The sequence below is a fragment of the Lissotriton helveticus genome, chromosome 5_1 (assembly GCF_964261635.1).
Source record: "Lissotriton helveticus chromosome 5_1, aLisHel1.1, whole genome shotgun sequence".
In the NCBI taxonomy this organism is placed as follows: domain Eukaryota; kingdom Metazoa; phylum Chordata; class Amphibia; order Caudata; family Salamandridae; genus Lissotriton; species Lissotriton helveticus.
In genome coordinates, this window is record NC_136065.1 from 1,310,014,154 (window position 1) to 1,310,030,040 (window position 15,887).

The 15,887-nt window shown below is 47.9% G+C and overlaps 1 protein-coding gene across 2 annotated transcripts in view; it reads left to right on the forward strand.

Moving 5' to 3' along the window:
* The first annotated feature begins 7,013 nt into the window (after positions 1–7,013).
* Positions 7,014–15,887, forward strand: part of NGF (nerve growth factor) — a 350,749-nt gene continuing 341,875 nt past the window's right edge. The window contains exon 1 of one of the 2 annotated variants that reach the window (XM_078641234.1): positions 7,014–7,219. The gene's annotated coding sequence lies outside the window, so the exon portion shown is untranslated. Of the gene's footprint in view, positions 7,220–9,766; positions 9,806–15,887 lie in introns of those variants that run through there. The other variant, XM_078641235.1, reaches the window with a different exon arrangement.

Genomic DNA, 15,887 nt, shown 5'->3' on the forward strand with positions numbered 1-15,887 from the left:
GTTTTTACCGCAGCATTCCTGTGGGATTCCAGTCAGGACAATAGGTCACTTGAGAGAGGTCCGTTCGGAATCGGTGAAGTTCATTCAATCGGCAGCCGGACGAGGGCCCTCTCAAGGCAGGTATACTCCAATCGTTTAGATGTTCACCCCATCGTCTGGACCTCTCTTACCGAACCTTATGTCGCTGATGGACCCCACGTTGGGACGCCAATTGTGGAAAAGTCAGCCCATAACGCTCCTGATGCCCAGGCTGCTGGCGCAAGACGCCTCTGAGTTCCCATCTTGAACAATTACCAAATAAAGAGACGGGCGCTGGAGGCAGGAAAACAAGAACAGAGTTTTATTTCTCATGAGGAGAGCCTGTCATTTCGGACACTCTCATAGTGTCTTCAGGAGGTGCTCTGTCTAGCCTCTCTGAGGCCTGGTCTTTTATACACTGGTTTAAGACATGTGAACGTTCTTTATTACAATAAAGGCATTGTGAAGTATGAAGATGACATTCCCGGCACCCCCCCAGTTCCGGCTCATTCCAACACGTGGCTACAGTAGAGGCCCTTACCCTCCATACAATAGGAGGGGGCTGTCACGCAGCTGTATGTTCTGCTGATTCCTTTGGAATGTGTGCGCCCGATCGAATCCCAGGGGGTGGGAAGGTCATGATCAATAGTAGCTCCTTTGAAGAGGGGCGAGTGCATACAGTAGTGGGCAATAAACTGTATCCTCGGGCTAAGGGATGACCAGCGGTCCATGCAAACAATCGGGCTCAGAGGAAGGGGTCATCAAAGGAGAGATATTCATGAAAGGAAGGATCGGTGTGGACAATCGAGCGTAGAGGAAGGGTTTATCAAAAGAGGGGTATTCATGGAAGGAAAGGAGGTGTTGGTCAGGCGCGGGGTGTGATTCCCAGTGACAGAGTCATGCAGAAGGAGGAGGGTTCATGACTTGTGCATGTGAGAGTGGGGGCGGTCGGGGTGCATGGGGGATGCTTGCAGGGTCAGGGAAGGGCGCTGATGATCGATCGCGAACAGGGAGACCATGGCACCTAAAATAGCTGTTGTATATATGTGTGCTAGGGTCTATGCTGACGGGATAACACAGTCAGTGTTTTGCAATATCCGTTCTGCTTACGACAAGAGGTACAGTGACCACAAATGAACGCCGCTTATGTGTATATACATTGCCAATTTCAACATCTGACCCATTTCTGGAAATGCTAGTCCTACCCCATTGCATGGGAGTAGGACTCACTTTAGGATGGTGCAACCAGTGTGTTGGCTTTGGTGGGGGGCGCTGTGTTTAAAAATCATTTTTGATTTACAATCACATGAACTTCCTTGTGCATCAGGCAACAATTAAAATGTCAAGATAACTCTGATGATTAATGTTCCTACTGGTGAGAGTTTGGAATTTTGTATAGTGGCAGTTTTGGCTCATTGTAAAGTCGCATAGAGGGTTAATGTGCCTGCTGCAAAGAACGTGTACCATACTATCACAGAACTGAATGTGAGTGAACTATGAGTAGCACTATAAAAAAGAATCAAATGTCTGTCAGAGAGAGGTTATGGAAAGATGAGGTGCACTGTTGGAGAGTGGTAGTGAGGGAATTCATGAAGAAGGAGGTAATGGGAGAGGAAAGCACCAAAAAAGACTGTCGTTAACAGCTGTCATCAGTGCTCGAGCTGAAGTTCGGATCTAATTACGCCCCTGAGTTGAGGGAATTAGCTTTGATTTGGGATTCGCAGAACTGCTGTATTGGGAATATGCTCAAATAATTTGCAGCATGCCACTCTGGGGATAATCTCTTTGTTAGGAATTACTGAGCAAGAAACCCTTCCTAAAATCGCCAAACTCCAGCGAGACTTGAGGTTGGAAAATCGTATAAGAGAACAACGCTATGAACATGATTTTGGACATTTAAAGAAGGAGCATAAGACAAATTATCTCTGTGATCTATTTTGGTCAATGCAGAGGGGCTGCTAACAGGTAATTGTATATTTGTGTTAAACTTGAGACTAATGTTCAGCATATTTATGGAAATTTTAGGATGGTTAGACTGTCTCTCACCTCTAATGTAGGCAATTGGTCCACCAATGGTAGAAGGGATAGGCAATGTGGTTTCTAGAGTTGCCCAAGTCAAGACATCATTCACCCTATATTAATGTACTAGCAGCCCATCCCGACTTTGTCCGGGTACGAAAAAGAATGTCTTAAATGGCAGAATAGGCAAGGCAAAGATTTTTTTTAAGTTCCTGGCATAGTACATTTGTTGTTTCATGCGACTTGCCTGTGCGGCTGCTCAGAACCCCTCTTTCTGTTGCGTGGAAGGTGAGCGTGTGCTCTGCGGTTTGTTGTCCGTTCCGCAGAATGTGAACGTGTGTGTCTGCTCCTGCCGACGCCCCTGATCAGTCCTGGCATGCACACTGAGGGTGTGTGCCTTAGTAGGTTCACGCACTCCCCAAAGACTTGCTTGGTGCACTTAGACGCCCCACATAGCGTCACTGCCAAACGCCACAACTCCAAGGACGCTATTCCCCCTCTCCGCAATGCTTCTGGCGTCTTTGTGAAAGCCGTGCCCCTTTCTTTATGCCTGCCCCCTGTGACAAGGCCGAGGCTCACAAATGAGTGAAGCTTTGTTTTTGTTCCTGCCGCAAATACTGTGAGTGTTATCATTAATGTAGCGTGAATGGGCTTGCACAGTGAAATCGGCGGCCATTTATTTATTGTTTGTAGTTTTGGGCAAGGCCCCTCTGACAACGTTGACGCCCACAAAGGCGTGAATGTGGCGCCGAGTGAATTTCTCGCTTGTAAAAGCCACGCCCCTTTCTTTATGCCAGTCCCGGACCCTCTGACAACGTTGACGCCCACAAAGGCGTGAAGTTTGTGCCGAGTGAATAGTGCGCTTTTGAAAGCCGTGCCCCTTTTTTTTATGCCAGCCCCCTCTACCAACGCCAAGGCTCACAAATGAGTAAAGCTTTGTTTTAGTTAGCGCGGCAAGTACTGTGAGTGTCATCAGTATCAGTAATGGAGCGTGAATGTGCGCGTAATGGAGCGTGAATGTGCGCGCATATTTTATTATCGTTTTTTGTTTTGGGCCAGGCCCCTCTGACAACCGTGACAACCCACAATGTGTAGTTTGAGACGCCCACGCTACTTTGACACACCCACGCTACTTTGACGCGCCCATCGCTGACAGTTCACGCACTCCCCAAAGACTTGCTTGGTGCACTTGGACGCCCCACAATGCGTCACTGCCAAATGCCACAAATCCAAGGACGCTATTGACCCTCTCCGCAATGCTTCCAGCGTCTTTGTGAAAGCCACGCCCCTTTCTTTATGCCTGACCCCTGTGACAACGCCGAGGCTCACAAATGGGTGAAGCTTTGTTTTTGTTCCCGTCGCAAATACCGTGAGTGTTATCATTAATGGAGCGTGAATGGGCTTGCACAGTGAAATCGACGGCCATTTATGTATTGTTTGAAGTTTTGGGCCAGGCCCCTCTGACAACACTGACGCCCACAAAGGCGTGAATGTGAGGCCGAGTGAATTTCGCGCTTGTGAAAGCCGCGCCCCTTTCTTTATGCCAGTCCCGGCTCCTCTGACAACGTTGACGCCCACAAAGGCGTGAATGTTGCGCCAAGTGAATAGTGCGCTTTTGAAAGCCGTGCCCCTTTTTTTATGCCAGACCCCTCTGCCAACCCCGAGGCTCACAAATCACTAAAGCTTTGTTTTAGTTAGCGCGGCAAGTACTGTGAGTGTTATCAGTATCAGTAAAGGAGCGTGAACGTGCGCGCATATTTTATTATCGTTTTTTGTTTTGGGCCAGGCCCCTCTGACAACGGTGACGCCCACAAAGTGTAGTTTGAGACTCCCGTGCTACTTTGACACGCCCAGGCTACTATGACACGCCCATCGCTGACAGCAGAATGCCAACGCCCACAAGGGACTACTTTACCCCTGAGGTTGTTTGACCTTTGTAACGTTTATGGTGGCCAGATGTATAGCCTATGTCCATCTGCTGCAACTCCCCTTTACAATGCTGTATTGGGTGTTGTGATTGGTGCAGTACTTCTTGAGATTACCGGCCTCAAAGGTTTCAGCTCTCTCTTTATAATAGTAGTATAGATATGTCCAGCAATCACTGTACTTAGGAAACATCATTTGAGATCAATGTTTGTCATCAATTTTTGATCCTGTACATTTTTTGAATAGTTCAGATGCAGTTATTTATAGACTTGTTACATTTTCTATTCTATTAATTTATTAAAATCAAATTTGCTCATGAGTTTTTGAATTATGTATTTTTATGGCCCTTTACACAACTAACGTAAAATGAAAATTCCATACACATCACGCGAGAAACAAACTGCCAATCATCTGTGCAAGCTCATCTTTTCAAATTTTTATGTGACATATAAGATGCATCAACCACTAAGTGCTTCATTTGAAGATTGGGGAAATAGAACCCCTTCCATAAATTGGTAGGCCTAGTTGGGTCCGCCATCAGAAACCTTTGGCTTGTGACATACTCTTCAAGGGCCATTGGTCAATGTATGTCAGAAGGTCCGCCCTATTGGAGGTGGTCTGTCTGTAGTACCTTTTAACAGCCCGGGACTGCCAGGAAAAGCCTGGTGCTCTCGAACAGGAAACAACAAATGATTGGATGTGCTGGGACAAAAACTCCCACCACGTCAGTGACATTTGTTTACCTGTTTTCTAGGGGAAAAAACTCCAATACATGGGTTGGTTTCTAAGGAACAAAAACATTTGCCAGGCGGGGCCGCAAAAGAATGATACCCACTCTGCAAATTTCTGTGCCTTCTATGTACCAACTGCCAGTGGCGGCCGGCATTATTTGCTGGTGGTGGGCGGGTGCGGGTGCGCTGAGGGAGAGGGGATGGTATGAGAGGGCTGACCAAACAGTCATCGCAAACTTAAGAGTGGGAAAACCACTCCTCAACTGCCCTACTCCAAGGGTAGAGCAGCCCCGCCCACCCGCCCACAAAGCATCAGGAAACATAAAATGATAATAACTCAAAGTTATTATCATTTTATGTTTCCTTTACTTTGCAGTGCACTGCTTAAAAGCAGTGGGGCAACGCTTCTCCCCAATAGCGTAGGAGCCACCCCTGACAACCACACATGCAAATACACAGAAGGGCGTGAGATTCCCCACCAGACAACATAATTAGCATGCTGCTGAGTAAGAGGATGATCAGTGGATTAGAATATGCAACACCTTATTATGTTTTTTCGAGATGCATTTTTAGTTTATGTTTGTATTATTGTTTCCATAAGGGCAAATACATAATGCTTTGACTTTTTGTCAAATTGTGTGAATATACTTGTAGATGGATTTTACATTGTGCTGCTATATTTATTTTGATATTATACACTGTTTTGTTGTAGTAAAACATTGTTCATGTGTTTTCATTTCGGCACACGTGACAATACCTGCCCATCCTGTTTAGGTGTGACTTGATAGCTGTGTGCAATGCCTATTGTTATTAGTTTTTAAGTATTTTAGATAGAGTTGGCTTTCTTTCCATTCAAAAGAGTAAAGCCATGGCCACTTGAATTATACAGCAGAAGAGGAACAAATTATGCAGTAGGGTTGACAAAATTAGGCGGCAAGAAAATGCACATGGAGCGGCATATTGCAGCACATTTTGGGAGACAATTACTTCGTCATTTTGCCGTTTTTACACATTAACGCTGTCTGGCCAAAAGTTTCACATCATTAGTATTAGTTAAACACTAAAACACAGAAGTAACAGAAAGATAATCAGTCAACCTTTGCAAAGGTCCCTTAACTCAACGGCCGCACGTCAGTGAGTTTTTGGTCATTTTGTATCCATTTGAGCTAGATACAAATTTTTTTAATCTATAGATTATACACCCATTCATGGATTATGTGGCAAATTTAGCAAATCAATAATCATGTGTTAACACTACAGCTGCAAAATCGCATAATTCCAGTGGTAATTAGGACAGAGATCCCGCCTCACACTATTATTTGGTGTGTCATGCCACCTTCTCTGGATGATTTCTTAGAAATTATATTGTGTACCTAATTTACATCTCAGACGTAGACTGAATCATCACACTTTCATTTCGTTATCTTTGAGATGCATTCTGCACAGAAAACAATATTTAGTTGCGTTCTTCTTTCAATGCAGCAAACTTTTTTTTATATTGTTGTAGTCAGTGCTAGGAATGCAATCCAGACGAAAAAGCGTGCAAACACACATGGACTTTGCAGTAATTAAGCAAAGTTCAGAAATTTAGCAGCACCGAGTGGTCTTGTCATGGTATGCAAATTATGCAAAGGAGTTTGTGTGAGTAGTTATTTCATTGTAAAGGCTGCTGGTTGGATGTCACTGCGGATTGCTCCGAAGAAGAGATGAATCTAAAATTAAAGCCATTAATTACAGCATGAAAGATCTGCAAATGAGTTTTGGAATGCAACGGAAGGCTTGCAGTGCAGGCCCGAGCAAAGAACGGGGAGTTTGATGACAGCTTTTGAGCTTACCTCTCTGTTGCTTTGCAACTTCTCACACCCTCCCATAAAACACAGCCCTCCTACATTCGACATTCCCCTGCAGCGCGTGCAGTGCTATAACATTCATGTCCATACAGCAGCCCAGAACATCACGCGCCAGAGAGCGAGATGGAATGTGTGAAACACGCAGAGAACTTTGCCAGAAGCATTTCTCCTCAATTACTACATAGAAATATGCCTATAAAAGCACCCTCTGTAGAAGCTTGAGGAACAATGTCCTCAGAAGATAGTATTTTCGTAAAGTGCCTGCTGCTCCCTGACAGGACACCGTTAGGGTTAACTTGTGCTGAGGCATGGCATTTTTTGATAATTTGCCTGTGGGCTTTGCCCAATCAGAAGGCTGCTGTGCACATTCCCGCCCCCTCACCACCATACTGTAGGAAGCCAGGGAGGGGCGCTGCGCTCGGATGCTTCGACTGCTCTGCACAATGAATTAGATGTTCCCTCTCATGGACCGAGGTGGGCACTCCCTCTGGCAGCTGAAAGACCACAGCTACTGTCAGAGCACATTTAATGCCATGGGCCCAGTTTGTTGACCCGGATATGTTTCACTGACCCGAGACCTGTTCATGATTCCTTTCATTTACTTGGAAACATACCTTCACCTTGGGGAAGTGTGTGAAGGTAATGTGGACAGCCTGCCCGGCTTCCCATGCGCTGGTAAGTTCCGCTTTATTCAATGAAACACTAAAGGCAACATTTAATTATTCCTTGGCTGCGTAGACACTTCATTTTTATCAATAATTCTAAAAGAAATATATTTATCACGAGCGAAAATAGCTTATTCCAACTGCATGTGTATGTCCAAGTAGTGCTTGTATCATATGTAGGATAGTAGTGAGTGTGCTTGAGAAGTCACACTGCCCCTCACTAGTGGCTGCACAGTGCATTGCACCTGGGTGGTCGTGAAATCACTGGGATCAGTGCCCCAAGCTGGCAAGTCCATTTTCCTTCTCTTACATTTGACACAACTCGTCCTCTTGAGCACTAGCAGTGAATATCACCCTGAAGTAATATGTAATCCTGTAACAACCTGAGAGCGGCTGGAAGCTGCAGTGTACAAGGTGCTTACAGTGTGTTTGACATGTGACCATTTTTAAAGCTGGCTTGTTTTTACTTTGTAAAATGTTGTCTCCGATGCACCTTTTTGATTTGCTGATCATGGAGTTTTAGACCCTTGAGTGGGTAATGGAAAGAACGGTAGTAAGAGGTGTGGCGCCGCGGCCAGGGCGACTGACGCTGGAATCTGGGGACCACGGTTCGATCCCCGGCTCCGGCGGCAGGTTAGCCCAGCACCATGTGACTCTGGGCAATAGCTCGCTTAATCTTCCCGACGGCCCCCAGCGCCTAGAGACCCTTACGGGTGATTGTGCGCTTTACAAATGTGGACTTTACTTTACTTTAGTGGAAGGACACAGCATTTGTCACATTTGGGTTAATTCCTACCTACTCATAGAAAATACTTTGTAAATATGACGCATAATGTGGATTCCTACAGGACCACTGATCGGTCTTCTTAGGCGGCTATAGTTGGAATATGCACAATGAAGGGTTCTGCTAGGTTAATTTGGGGTGCAAGGAGCACAGTGCTGACATCATTATGAATTGCAGCTTTCTCTGGGTTCTGAGATGCTTCCCTCTCTGCAGGATGCAGTCTGGCTCCCTCACATGTAGACCAGTAACCACACATTCTGATGGTGTCTTAAGAACTCAGGGATACTCCTTCACGACAAAACGTGTATCCAAGTGAAAACTTCCATGTTGCTCCTATTTCTTCATCACAGTGAGGCGAAAATGTGAATTCTGCGATCCACAAGAACTTCTTGAGAACAGAACTAGTCATGCTTGCTGATTTGTTTGTTGATGCAAATGAACTCCGATAGAAACTTAAGATTTTAAACGGAGAGAGAGAGATAGGGAGAGAGAGAGATACAGTGTGTGTGTGTGTGAGAGAGAGAGAGAGGAAGAGAGAGTCAGAGAGAGAGCATCACTAGGAATCCTCAGGTCTTGCATGGAGGACATTGAAAATAAATCCTCGGCTACTGTGAGTGGCTCAGACTTGAACTGAATACTTACTTCTGCAGAACGCAATTGGTGAGGACTTTTGACCATCAAGGCTCAGACTCTCTCTCAAATGCAACAATGATGTACACAATATAGGGAATTAGATCTAGTCTTCTGGTTATATTATCCATCATAAAACCATTCGGCCCCAAGAGCAGCCATCCTTTTGTTGCTTTGTTGTCCCTTGTCAAGTCACCTTACCACACTTGTTGTACTTGCAAATGGAATTTGTGGCACAAACAAAGGAAGAACCACCATGGATTCAATCCAACAGACACCAGATGATTTGCCATGTGTAGGATATTCTGTAGGCACAGGATGACAGCATTACTACAACCTGCACCACCACTACCCGAGGCGTCATAATAAAATAGAATAATTACTTTTGCCTAACACGTGGCATCGCTGCCTTGTAGCTTTGTTGCAATGCCAATGTTATCAGTGAACATTTTTACTCATCAACTCTATGGCCCTCGTTTTACTGGCCTCAGAAGAAAAACGGCGTGTATCAGCTCTGCAAGGATGCGAGCCTTTGACATGCTTGTTGAACGCACGCCTTTGCAGCAGATTCATTAACCCAATCAGCTGCTGGTAACCTAAAGACCACCGACAAAGGGGACGGGGTTATACACTTGCATAAAACAGTAACTGTTTTAAAATGCACTACACCCTGTCTTAAACACACAACTTTTATTTACGGGCAAAATTCAGCATTTACAACTTCTAATTCTGAACTTCCTTCGACAAAGTATGGACCATTTTTTTAAATATATAATAAGAACATGGTTTCACTATTCTGTTAGCGAAAATAACAACTTTCATTTTTGGGAAATTAGAAGACGTCCTTGAGGTGTCTGTGACAGATCAGGCTTTTGTTTATTGTTGTCTGCAAGAAAAGAATGTAAGGGTTCTGCACAGCTTGGATGGAAGTCCCTGAATTGTTGTGTCTGGGGATGAGGTTGTGCTCCTGCTGGGCCGGGCTGCAGGCGGCTCTAGGACCCCGGGGAGCCTCCCTGCTCTGCCCTGTGTGTATGGGAGCAGCTCACGGCTCACACTTCGCACACATGTGGATTGCTCCGCTGGCGCAGAAGGCTGCACTGCGAGGACCGGGCTTGCAGAGGCGAGGGCACCGCTCCCTGGATACACCCCCGGCTGTGACGGGACCAGAGCTGCAGCACTGAGGTGAGTCTAGCCTTCTCTCTATGCCTGCTGTGGAACATACATTCTCTCTTTTTGACTAAAGAAAGTTTTCTATGGACGGCTGCGCAGATTGCCGGTGCCCCACTTCCCTGTCACCTTAAATTCTACTTTATGATCCTGCCAAATAGTGTCCAGGCGAACAGGCTGCGACCAGAAACACTCCGCCTTGTGAGCAGTAACCCCGGCACCGTCCCCCGTGAGAGACCCGGGAGACCTGGCTCTGTCACCGGGAGACCCAGGTCTGTCACCCTTGTCGCCCATTTCAGAGAGCCAGGGGCAGCTCTGTGACGCAGGATTCCCTCTGTCACTCAGGAGATCTGGGTCTGTCACCTGCCACCTGTTCTGTGCTCACGACACCCAGCACTGTGCCTGGGACACCCAGTTCTGTGACCCGGGACTCCCAAGTTCCTCACCCTGCAAACGGAGAGCCGTCACACCCCGCACGTCCCAGTTGACTCTGGTTGTGAGCAGCGCTGGGTCACAACGCAGCGCTGTCACCTTGCACAGATAGCTCTGTCACACGAGGAAGCCTGCGGTGTGTGACCAGGACACACGGGGGTGCAGCGTGCAAGCAGCGCCGTGACCCACGGTACCAGCACTGTGAACAGAAGGACCAAGCACTGCGAGCCCGGAGCACCCTTCAGTGTGAGCCACCGTACCCAGTATTGTGACCGGAAGCACCCATCACTCGAAGGCACGGCACCCAGCACTGTGACCCAGGAGCGCCCAACACTGTGAACAAGAGTAATCAGCACTCTTATCCACCACAGTCAGCTCTGCAATCTACTGTATAAAGAATTCAGTCCCCGGAGCACCCAAAACTGTGACACACAATATGCTGCTGGCAGTGCCTAACACTGTACGGCAGGATCACACAACACTGTGAGCAGAAGCATCCAGCTCTATGACTCAGGAACATCCAACTCTGTGACCCAGGAGCATCCGTCTCTATGACCCAGGAACATCCAGCTCTATGACCCAGGAGCATCCGGCTCTATGAACCAGGAGCATCCGGCTCTATGACCCAGGAGCATCCGGCTCTATGAACCAGGAGCATCCGGCTCTATGACCCAGGAGCATCCAGCTCTATGAACCAGGAGCATCCTGCTCTATGACCCAGGAGCATCCGGCTATATGACCCAGGAGCATCCGGCTATATGACCCAGGAGCATCCGGCTCTGTGACCCAGAAGCATCCAGCTCTATGAACCAGGAGCATCCGGCTCTATGACCCAGGAGCATCCAGCTCTATGAACCAGGAGCATCCTGCTCTATGACCCAGGAGCATCCGGCTATATATATCTCAGGAGCATCCAGCTCTATGAACCAGGAGCATCCGGCTCTGTGACCCAGGAGCATCCAGCTCTATGAACCAGGAGCATCTGGCTCTATGACCCAGGAACATCCAGCTCTATGACCCAGGAGCATCCGGCTCTATGAACCAGGAGCATCCGGCTCTAAGACCCAGGAACATCGGGCTCTATGACCCATAAGCTTCCAGCTCTATGACCCAGGAACATCCGGCTCTACGACCCAGGGACATCCAGCTCTATGAACCAGGAGCATCCGGCTCTATGACCCAGGAACATCCGGCTCTATGACCCATAAGCTTCCAGCTCTATCACTCAGGAACATCTGGCTCTATGACCCAGGAGCAGCCAGCACTATGACCCAAGAGTATCCATCTCTATGAACCAGGAGCATCCGGCGCTATGACCCAGGAGCATCCGGCTCTATGACCCAGAAGCTTCAGCTCTATCACTCAGGAACATTCGGCTCTATGACCCAGGAGCATCCAGCTCTATGACCCAGGAGCATCCGGCTCTATGACCCAGGAACATTCAGCTCTATGACCCAGGAGCATCCAGCTCTATCACTCAGGAGGATCCGGTTCTATGACCCATGAGCATCCGGCTCTATGACCCAGAAGCTTCCAGCTCTATCACTCAGGAACATCCGGCTCTATGACCCAGGAGCATCCAGCTCTATGACCTAAGAGTATCCATCTCTATGAACCAGGAGCATCCAGCGCTATGACCCAGGAGCATCCGGCTCTATGAACCAGGAGCATATAGCTCTATGACCCAGGAGCATCCAGCTCTATGACCCAGGAGCATCCAGCTCTATGACCCAAGAGTATCCATCTCTATGAACCAGGAGCATCTGGCTCTATGAACCAGGAGCATCCGGCTCTATGAACCAGGAGCCTCCAGCTCTATCACCCAGGAGCATCCAGCTCTCTGACCCAGGAGCATCCGGCTCTATGAACCAGGAGCATCCGACTCTACGACCCAGGAACATCCGGCTCTATGACCCATAAGCTTCCAGCTCTATGACCCAGGAACATCTGGCTCTATGACCCAGGAACATCCAGCTCTATGAACCAGGAGCATCCGGCTCTATGACCCAGGAACATCCGGCTCTATGACCCATAAGCTTCCAGCTCTATCACTCAGGAACATCTGGCTCTATGACCCAGGAGCAGCCAGCCCTATGACCCAAGAGTATCCATCTCTATGAACCAGGAGCATCCGGCGCTATGACCCAGGAGCATCCGGCTCTATGACCCAGAAGCTTCCAGCTCTATCACTCAGGAACATCCGGCTCTATGACCCAGGAGCATCCAGCTCTATGAACCAGGAGCATCCGGCTCTATGACCCAGGAACATCCGGCTCTATGACCCATAAGCTTCCAGCTCTATCACTCAGGAACATCTGGCTCTATGACCCAGGAGCAGCCAGCCCTGTGACCCAAGAGTATCCATCTCTATGAACCAGGAGCATCCGGCGCTATGACCCAGGAGCATCCGGCTCTATGACCCAGAAGCTTCCAGCTCTATCACTCAGGAACATCTGGCTCTATGACCCAGGAGCAGCCAGCCCTATGACCCAAGAGTATCCATCTCTATGAACCAGGAGCATCCGGCGCTATGACCCAGGAGCATCCGGCTCTATGACCCAGAAGCTTCCAGCTCTATCACTCAGGAACATCCGGCTCTATGACCCAGGAGCATCCAGCTCTATGAACCAGGAGCATCCGGCTCTATGACCCAGGAACATTCAGCTCTATGACCCAGGAGCATCCAGCTCTATCACTCAGGAGGATCCGGTTCTATGACCCATGAGCATCCGGCTCTATCACCCAGAAGCTTCCAGCTCTATCACTCAGGAACATCCGGCTCTATGACCCAGGAGCATCCAGCTCTATGACCTAAGAGTATCCATCTCTATGAACCAGGAGCATCCGGCGCTATGACCCAGGAGCATCCGGCTCTATGACCCAGAAGCTTCCAGCTCTATCACTCAGGAACATCCGGCTCTATGACCCAGGAGCATCCAGCTCTATGAACCAGGAGCATCCGGCTCTATGACCCAGGAACATTCAGCTCTATGACCCAGGAGCATCCAGCTCTATCACTCAGGAGGATCCGGTTCTATGACCCATGAGCATCCGGCTCTATCACCCAGAAGCTTCCAGCTCTATCACTCAGGAACATCCGGCTCTATGACCCAGGAGCATCCAGCTCTATGACCTAAGAGTATCCATCTCTATGAACCAGGAGCATCCGGCGCTATGACCCAGGAGCATCCGGCTCTATGACCCAGAAGCTTCCAGCTCTATCACTCAGGAACATCCGGCTCTATGACCCAGGAGCATCCAGCTCTATGAACCAGGAGCATCCGGCTCTATGACCCAGGAACATTCAGCTCTATGACCCAGGAGCATCCAGCTCTATCACTCAGGAGGATCCGGTTCTATGACCCATGAGCATCCGGCTCTATCACCCAGAAGCTTCCAGCTCTATCACTCAGGAACATCCGGCTCTATGACCCAGGAGCATCCAGCTCTATGACCCAGGAGCATCCAGCTCTATGACCTAAGAGTATCCATCTCTATGAACCAGGAGCATCCGGCTCTATCACCCAGGAGCATCGGCTCCATGACCCAGGAGCATCTAACACTGTGGTCTAGAGCACCAAGAAATTTGAGGGACATCACCCAACTCAGTGACCTAGGCATTCCAGGCACTCCTACTAATAACTCCTAGAACTGTGAATCAAAACAGCAAGAACCGAGCACTGTCAGGAACACCCAGAACTGTCTTCAGGAGCACCAAGACTGTGAGAGAATTCTCCGGGAGCATGCAGGGCTGTGATACATTGCTTTTGCCTTGTCGTTGCAGGGGCATGTTCTCGGACATACAGTACTGTATGGCTGGAAGTGCAGTATAACATGGGCTTAAACCAAGTGAGGGGCGGGACAAGTTAAGGCCATGACTCTGAGCCTAGGTAATGATTGGCAGCTGACTAGGTTGGTTCAAGGATCTGAGCTTCAGCAGTCTGTGGTGAGCTGGAATACTGCATTCTTTGTGGTCTAGGACGCACAAGGCGGAACATGCAGAGAATGGAGTGCTGGGGTCCAAGATCTCGAAGATGAGGGGCTATGCTTTTACATATGGATGCCTGTGGCTGTAGATATGCAGGGCTGAAAACTTGGACAATACAGGGCTGTAAACATGGGAGGAAGTACGCAAAGTGAGATTGGATGCTCAAAGGTCGTAAACGTTGTCAGTGTCGATTCTGAGCTTGGACACAACAGAATGGCATCGTCCCACTTCGCCAACTGCATTTTTGCACAGCAAGAGTTGTAAATTCTAGGGTCTTTCAGAAAAAATCTTCATTTGACACTTGTATACTTCATAACGCTTCTTTTCATTCTAATTCCATATGGTTAAAACGTTTAAAATACCCCAAAGCTTAAAAAACGTCGAAGATATGAGCTTTGGTAACATATAACTTCAGAATGGCAAACGCAGGCCACAGAGTGAGAACGTAAAGAGCGTTCAGCGTCAGTGATGCCAAGATCTGAGGTTTGCCACAAAGGGCGGTGAGCTTGGGCAATGCAGTGAAGTGAGCATGCATTATGAAGAATGTGTGCTTGAGTGATGCACTTGATTGGGCTGGGATATGCAGGATTATGAATTTAGGTAATGCAGAGCTGTGATCTTGCATATGGAGGGCTGTGAGTTCAGACGTACAGACTTTGGATTTTGAGATGCAGGTGTTAAGCCAGGGCAATCCAAAGGTTTGAACTTGGAAAGTGATAGTGCCTGTGATCTTTGATGGTGAAGCGGTGTGAGCTTGGCTTATGCAGGAATTAGAGCTTGGACATGGAGGTGTGTGGGGTTAGCGGTGTAGACCTGTGAGGTTTGATGTGCAGTGATGGAAGCTTGCACCATTAATACGTCTGAAGTTCTCTGCACTGGGCTCTCACTAGTGCACCCGTGGATAGGTGCTTGTAGGACATTGGGCTGTGACGTTTGTTGTGCACAGCCGCATGCCTTGACAGTGCATGAATGTGAGCTTGGAGATAATTCCGGCAGTGAGCCTTTAACGTGCTGAGCGTGAGTTAAAAGGATTTTAAAATGTAAAAAAAAAAAAATCTTGTAACAACAAGCAGCTAGGTTCCAACGGACTGCACCACCAAGACTAGACACAAGAATAGTACCCTTATATTGCCCACCTCAAATGACCTGCTGCCAGTAGATCATAGAAAATATAGCATTTTGCTTGTGGCTGAGAGGCAACATAAATTAAAACAAGTTACAAATCTATAATCAGATAGACGAAGTGAGTCTTTGATATTCTTCCTTTATTTTCTGATGTATTTTAGTATGCACAGTGATAGAACCAGCCAACGCGTTTCGCCCAGTGAATGGGCTTCTTCAGGGCTGCAATAGCATACAAAACTGTATATACATCAGTATTTTTAATATGGGGATCATAAAGAAATGCCACAAAAGCTTTATTCAAAAACCTATAAAGAAAGCAAGAGAGACGAGGAGGAGAGAGAGAAGAGAAAAAGAAGGGGACACGGTGAAGGGTGTGACTACAGAGGTGAACGGGAAGGAGGTGTGAGCAAAAGGACTTGGAGCGTGAGAGAAATCCACGGGTGTGCCAGCGAAGTGCCGGGGTATACTTGTGCACCAAAAAAACAGTGAGACATGGACGGAAGAAGACAGTGCAAACGTGAGAAAGAAAATATCTCTGCCAGGGGTTTTCAC